The 7,956-nt window shown below is 39.3% G+C and overlaps 1 pseudogene; it reads left to right on the top strand.

The window, feature by feature from the left end:
- The first annotated feature begins 5,146 nt into the window (after positions 1 to 5,146).
- Positions 5,147 to 6,130, top strand: LOC101548918 (mas-related G-protein coupled receptor member X1-like; annotated as a pseudogene).
- Positions 6,131 to 7,956: the final 1,826 nt, after the last annotated feature.

Raw genomic sequence — 7,956 nt, 5'->3', positions numbered from 1 at the left:
AGCTTTCTACTTAAAGGAAAAACAAAAAGCAGGTAAGTTTATCAAGCTTACTTCCAAGCCATTGCTGTGTTTTTTCCAAAGCCACAAACATGAACTTCAAACTGAAAGCCACATAAGTACAGTAAGAAAAGACAGAGTTCATGGGTCAGCACAGTTAGGGTGTTTGCATTGCTAGCTTCCGACCTGTGTCACTACAACTCACAGCCTGGCAGGCAGAAAGTACTTCAAATTGTTGTCTTCATAATTTTTTCACGTCTTATATTTCTGGGTGTAGCAGAGCCATAGGAAATAGAAATCCATCTGTGGCAGAGATATTTTTTCCTGGATGCATAATCTATGGAGAATATGTAAATAGGACTTGGTGAAAAAGGCAGAAGATTCTATCTTCTGTAGTATGCTTGTCAGATGGTAGTTTCTGAGACTTTTGCTGAGTGACGGATCCCTTATTCACCACATTCCATAAAATTATTTGGTCTACGCTTTTGGTTGTCATATATTAATCTGTATAATTTCTTTTTAATTATTTTTCATTTCTCATTTATTACTATTATGACAAATCATTGCCATTGCAATTGACTTTTTTTAATATAGGGTAAGCAAATATTTATAGTTATTTTGTGTTCATGATTTTGATTTTTAAAGAAAGAATAACAAGTGTGGTTTAAATGAACTACAACTAAAACTGATCTAAGTCTTGAGAACCCATGCCTCTCCCATTTTCAGGTATTCCGCATTTAAAACATAAATTAAAGAGTTAAAGAATTTCATTAACACTGTGTAGTCTTCTATGACATGTAGCCACCAGCCAGGGGAAGAAAAGAAAGGCAGAACACAAGGAGTCGGTGCCTTACTTCTGCCCTCCTCAAAGTAGGTGCCCAATGATGACAGGGCCCAATTACTTGGTACCAGCCAGAATCAGACAGCCCTGTTCCCACACCTCCAATAATATTTCTGAGGAGAATCTGAAACCCTTATTCCGTCTCAGATACAACCCCATTCAGAGACATTTGATGGAAACTCCTCTCATTATAAATGATGTGGCAGAAAACCTAGAATTCCTTAGGCCTGGCTCCTGGATCAGGGCTTATGTTGACCTACTCAGATTCCCAAGTCATTTATTCCCTTAAATTTATCTTCTTCTGTGTTAGTAAGGCTATTAAATTAAATAGTCAAGATAATAGTTTTATATGAGGAGATTATAATAATGAGCAGTATTATAAGCCACAACAAATGTGATGAAGGTTCCAGTTTCTAAGTGTTTTTGTCAAAAGGCAAAAAAGACAAGCACTTGTCACAATTGACATTTGCATTCAGTGACATGAATGAATAGGATATGTGCCTTGATGAGTGAAAATATGTTTGTACTTTATGTCCTCTCGTCTGTTCACCAAGACTCTAGGAACCAAGAAATATTTGATTTGGTTTATTCATTATCTCAAGGAAAGAGCCTTTCTTTCACTGCAGGGGTAGGGCAGAAGAATATCCTCCTACAATTTGAGTCCTCTGCTTTGTAGAACAATGGTTGTCTTTTCCTAAGCACAAGGGACATGTGCCTTTAAGCATCATTCTTGGGCGGCTCTGTATAACATTCCATTCACTGCTTGCTATGTGGATGGATCTTATTGTAAGTGAATTTAGGAGACAGGCATGTTTAGAATAATCTGTCTCATATAAAGAAATAATGTCAGGGAATAACAAATGCCCAAGACCAACAGAAACTGAAAACTGGACTTCAGTACAAAAAAACTATTATGCTGAGGAGATAAGGAGGAAAGAGTGAAGGGGGTTGGGACACTGGCATGGTGATGGAGGGAAGTGAAACCACAGAGCACATGTGGTGCTGGAATGTTTCATCCATGAAAACCAAGAGTAACATTATTATGAAACAAGAAAATGTTTTTAAGAATTACTTTAAATGACATCTGCACTTGAATGTTCATCTTAGCACTGTTTACAGTAGCCAAAATCTGGGGAAAAAAATGAATGCCTGAGAACAGGTGACTGGTTAGAGAAACTTTGGTACACAATGGAATACTATGCAGCTGTCAGAAAAGACAAAGTCGCAAACTTTGCATATAAGTTGATCAACATGGAAAATATCATGCTAAGTGAAATGAGCTAGAAAGAGAGAGACAGACATAGAAGAATTGCACTCATCTGCAGAATATAAAAAAAACAGAATGGGAGACCAACACCCAAGAATAGCAGAAATAAGTACCAGATTTGCTCCATGGCTTGGAAAGCTGGTCTCATATGCTGGAGGAAAAGGCAGTTCAGATAGAGAAGGAACACCAAGTAAAATGTGGTGGGAGGACCCGCTTGGGATGGGAGAGGTGTGCTCAAAGCAGACTATAGACCAAACATGAATCCAATACCTCCATTGCTAACCACAACACCCAAAAGGAGAGAGAGAACAAAAGGGAATGCCCTGCCACAGAGACGGGGTGGGAGGGGGATGGAGGGGGCATAGGAGGGATGAATGGGTCATCAGTGGACAACAGGCACTGGTGAAGGGATGGGTACTCAAGCTGTGTATGACTGAACCACAAGCACGAGAATATGTAAATCTGTATCTGTACCCTCACAGTGATTCATTAATTAAAAAAATAATAATAAATAAAAATAAAAAATAAACTTACAAATTACCTAAAAAAATAATTACTTTAAATGTTAAATAGTTTCTCCTTATGTCTTACAAAATATATTTAACATTTGAAATTGTATAATCCAGGCAATACAAAAAATATCAAATCAATATACTCCTCCTGGGATCTGTAGAACAGTTACTGGCATCTTTCTCTCCCTTCTCTTTAAGAAGGAGCCATTCCATTCTACAAGTGAATCTATAGAGTTGGTAAAGGAAAAGCAACTGACTCAGACCTGGATATTCACATCAGGTACCAACCACTCAAATCCTGAGTGCTTCCATTTTCTTTGCTCTGTATGGAAATGATAGTATTTATTTAAACATTTTTATTCTCTTTACATTCGTTTTGAATAGTTTAAATTACGTATATATGAAGTTCAAGGGCTAATTTTATGACTTTACATAGGTCACTCACTCACCACATCCACCTGTGTATCTCAGTGTCATCCCATGACCAAAAAAAGGCCCTTTTACTCAGCCCTCGTCTCAGCCTCTTAGTCACCAGTTTTGTTCTGTTAACTCAATTTTTTCTTAAGAAGACCCAGACAGAAGTTTTGTCTTGAATAGCACTAAACAAGCAGCTCTTCTTCACCTCGGTTTGCCAGATACTCCCAAGTTTAAGTTCAAATGAACATTTGTGTTTAAATCACACAAGTCACTCCACCTGACCCATAACCAAGCTCAATGGGGCCCAGTGATAGTACAGCAGTAGGGCATTTTCTTTGCATGCATCCAGCTTAGCTTCCATCCCCAGCATCCCATATGTTCCCCCAAAATGTCCAGGAGTAATTTCTTTATACATAGCCAAGAGTCACCCCTGAAAATCAGCAGGTGTGCCACAAACATAAAATAAAACAAATAATCAATATTCTACCCTATTTTCCAAAGAATCCTCTATAGAAATGCATACTTAAAAACTACAAATATTATCTCTCTTCTATATTTTCTTGACCGCCTAGCTACTGGAACCCAGGGACTGCCCCCAGCACCGTGGAATCCGATCAACAGCCAACATCAAGAGACTTAAAAGCAAGCTCCCAGAAGTGCGCAACTGCAAAGTGGCTACGCAATATCTTATAGCCTACTTCTCCCTCCGGGAGAAACTGGCAAGCTACTGAGTGTTTCCTGCCCACATGAGAGAGCCTCGCAAACTCCCAATGGTGTATTCATGTGCCAAAACCAGTAACAATGCTGGGGTTCATTCCGCTGATCCTGAAAGAGTCACCAATGCAGCATCATTGGGAAGGACGAGTAGAGAGAGGCTTCTAAAATCTCAAGGATAGGTTACTGAGACCACTCAAGAAATTTGATGATCAACTGGATGATGATGATGATGATGATGATGATATATTTTTGTATGCAACACATTAAATAAATAATGACATCTCTCATTCAGCAACACTACCTCCTCTCCATTACGTGCATGTATTTTCCATACTAAAATATTAATTTCATTTATTAATTTCATTGAGTTTTTGTTTATCATGGCAAATAATATCCTTTATTATTAGCAGGTGCCTGCTAGATTCTTGTATCTATTAAACTCACAGAAAACAAAACTAGTTATTGTGCATGTTTAATGAATACTCTCCCATTCCTTCACCAGTGTAGTTTTCCCACCACCAATGGTCCCACTTTCCTTCCCACTACTCTCACACCACCTACTACTATGGCAGACACTTTTCTTCTCTCTCTCTCTCTCTCTCTCTCTCATTTTTGGCACTGTGGTTTTCAATATTGATACTGAAAGACTATCAAGAATATCCCTTATCTACTTTAATCATCCAATCCTGCCAATCTTGTCCAGCATGTTCATTCCCAGCTATTATTTTCATAGCAGTCTCTTCTCTGTCTTACTTATCCACAACTCCACACAAACTTGTGGTTAGTTCCAACCATCCATAACTAATTTCTTATCTATATCCTAAGGACCCATTGTGACCTGACAAATTTTAGGCATTGGGACACACACAAATGAACATGAGTAAGAGCTCGCTGTTTTCAGAGAGCTGACATGTGGGCCTTAACAGACCTTCTACTTCAGGGTCATATTCCTTCAACTCCTGGGGTCTTGTTTTCTGTAAGTGGGTCATTCTTAGTCACTGAGATGTCACAGAGTTCATGCCTCTGAAGAACAAAAGACCCAGAGCAGAAGAAGGTGGCTACAGAGTCCCGATGCTGCCCTTACGTCCTACCCAGAAAACACCCCTACAGACACTGTGTGTAGGGACAAAGCCTAGGAAACTAGAGGGAAAATCAGGACATTAGAACATTTCATGTTTGTGAAAAGTTGTGATTCAGTAGAGAAATCCCAGGCTTTAATCAGAAAGATCATGCAGAGTCCAAATATAGGATGTCAAAGTTGTGTGGCCTGCTTAAACTTTGTCTAAGTTGCTTCTCTCTGGTCTTAGACACCTGTATAGCCATGAGAATCCATGATCATACTGAAAATTCTTTCTTGTTTGTGTTTCCAGGAACACCAGCAGAGAGTATCTGAGCATGGATGTAACTGTCACAGCTTGGGTGACTGAAAGCACACTGCAGAATGCAAGTGACTGGGAGAACTTTGACAGAGCACTTGAAAGGGCTGTGCTGATCTCAGACATTCTGGAATTCATCACTTCCCTGGTGGGGCTGGCAGGAAATGCTGTAGTGCTCTGGCTCCTGGCTTTCCGCATGCAGAGGAATGCTTTCTCCGTCTACATCCTCAACTTGGCAGGAGCTGATTTTTTCTGTCTATCCACCCACATGGTATTCTCCATAATGAGTTTGGTCAGAGATACCATCTCCTTTCCCCAATATTTATTTTTAATATTTGTCTTTCCCTATGTTGCAAGCATGAGCATTCTCACTGCCATTAGCACTGAGCGCTGCCTGTCTGTCCTAAAGCCCATCTGGTATCGTTGCCACCGCCCAAAACACATGTCATCTGTCGTGTGTGCCCTGATCTGGGCCCTGTCCCTGCTCCTGACCATCCTGAGATTGGAGTTCAGTGGCGCTCTCTTTGGAAAATTTAATAGGTATTTGCGTAGGCTAATTGATTTCAGCATTGCCACATGGCTGATTTTCTCCTTTGTGCTTCTGTCTGGGTCCAGTCTGTTGCTGCTGACCAGACTGCTGTGTGGCCTCCGGAAAGAGAAGCTGAACAGACTCTATGTGACTATTGGGCTCACAGTGCTGGTCTTCCTCTTCTGTGGCCTGCCCTGAGGAATCCATCATTTTCTATTACTATGGTCAAATGTTTCTAGTACGAACCTATTGAAACAATTTGTAGTGACAAAGGTATTAACCTGTGTCAACAGCTGTGCCAATCCCATCATTTACTTTTTTGTTGGCTCTTATAGGCAGCAGAGAGGACAACAAAGAAGGAGCCTCAAAGTAGTTCTGCAGAGAGCTTTGCAGGATGTTTCTGAGGAGGACGGACACCAAGGCAGCCCTCCTCAGGAGACCTTGGAGATGTCAGGAAATATTCATGTGGCCTAACTCAATCAAAATGTAGACACAGTTTTTAGAAATTTTATCACTGCTTTTCAGATATTGCATTCTCACTTTTAATGCTGAATATTATAACTGAATCATTTATTTTCATGATATATATATACCATGAAAAATCTTTGTGTTCATTATCTTTGAGTGTTTTCAGGACATGTTTGCATTTCTCATATATAATAACCAGAAGATAAATCTGGATAATATGAAAGAAGTTGCACGTGAAACTCTAGGAAAAATTTCCAGTGCGTTTTCTAGAGGGGTGGTCCTATGTCTGTTTTATACAGTGTGTGCTACTTGCTACTGTGTGCTATCAGTGTGTTATCAGTGATCTGAACTTACTATTTCTCCATGAGTTGCTCTCTTGCACCAAATACTAATTCTTATAAATTAGTACTCAAGACAATAAAAACAAACAAACAAAAACAAATTGCACATCATCAAACTGAAACATTTCTGTACAGCTAAGGAAACATAGGTTAAAACGAAAATTAACTAAATGGAGTGGGAAAAAATATGTGCATTCAACATCAGATATATATTTTATATTTTATATTTTACATGTATGAATATATATTCATTTTATATGTACATGTTGATATATTTTATATATTACATATATTAATAAATATTTGTATGTCTTTATACAGATTTTAAATGGCCTACTTGCTGATTCTGTCAAATTTTAGTGTGGTACACTTCCCTGGTAGTGGTTCTTGTGGATTCTCTTACTCACAGCTGTGTGCCTGGGGAGCACACAAAGAAATGTGAATTGAGTCTATGAAGAATAGAAATAAAGTAAACTTTGGTTATCTGAGACTCAGATTCTATTTGACTCTTAAATTTTGTGTTATTATGGTAATAAGTGAAATGGGCGGGAGCGATAGCACAGTGGGTAGGACGTTTGCCTTGCACACGGCCGACCCGGGTTGGATTCCTCCATCCCTCTCAGAGAGCCTGGCAAGCTACCGAGAGTATCCCACCCACATGGCAGAGCCTGGAAAACTCCCTGTGGCATATTTGATATGCCAAAAAGAGTAACAACAAGTCTCACAATGGAGATGTTACCGGTGCTTGAGCAAATCAATGAGCAACAGGATGCTAGTGCTTACAGTGCATGGTAATAAGTCCTTTTATTTTCTATTTTCTTTATAAATACTACAGACGTATATAAACTCATATAAAATCTACTGATCTCATTTCTAGAAGTAGCAGTTTTATTTACATTTACATCTAAGTTTTTTTATTATTATTGTTTTGAGTAACATATATTTCGTTTTTTAAATTTTTAATTTTTTAAAAATATTTTATTGAATCACCGTGAGATAGTTATAAGCTTTCATGTTTGGGTTACAATCTTACAATGATCAAACACCCATCCCTCCACCAGTGCACATTCCCCACCACCAGTATCTTGGGTATACCCCCCCTTTCCCACCCTCCCCCTGCCTCCATGGCAGATAATATTCCCCATACTCTTTCTCTCTCTATCTCTCTCTCTCTATTTTTGGGCATTATGACTTGCAACACAGACACTGAGAGGTCATCATATTTTGTCCATTATCTACTTTTGGCATGCATCTCCCATCCCAACTGGTTCCTCCAGCCATCATTTTCTTAGTGTTACCTTCTCTATTCCATCTGCCTTCTCCCCTCCGCTCATGAAGCAGGCCTCTAGCTATGGGGCAATCCCCCTGGACCTTGTATCTACTGTCCTTGGATGTCAGCCTCATGTGATGTTATTCTATACACCGCAAATGAGTGCAGTCACTCTATGTCTGTCCCTCTCTTTATGACTCATTTCACTTAGCATGATACTC

This window comes from Sorex araneus, chromosome 6, assembly GCF_027595985.1.
Source record: "Sorex araneus isolate mSorAra2 chromosome 6, mSorAra2.pri, whole genome shotgun sequence".
Taxonomy (NCBI): domain Eukaryota; kingdom Metazoa; phylum Chordata; class Mammalia; order Eulipotyphla; family Soricidae; genus Sorex; species Sorex araneus.
This window is presented reverse-complemented; position numbering and strand designations above follow the sequence as displayed.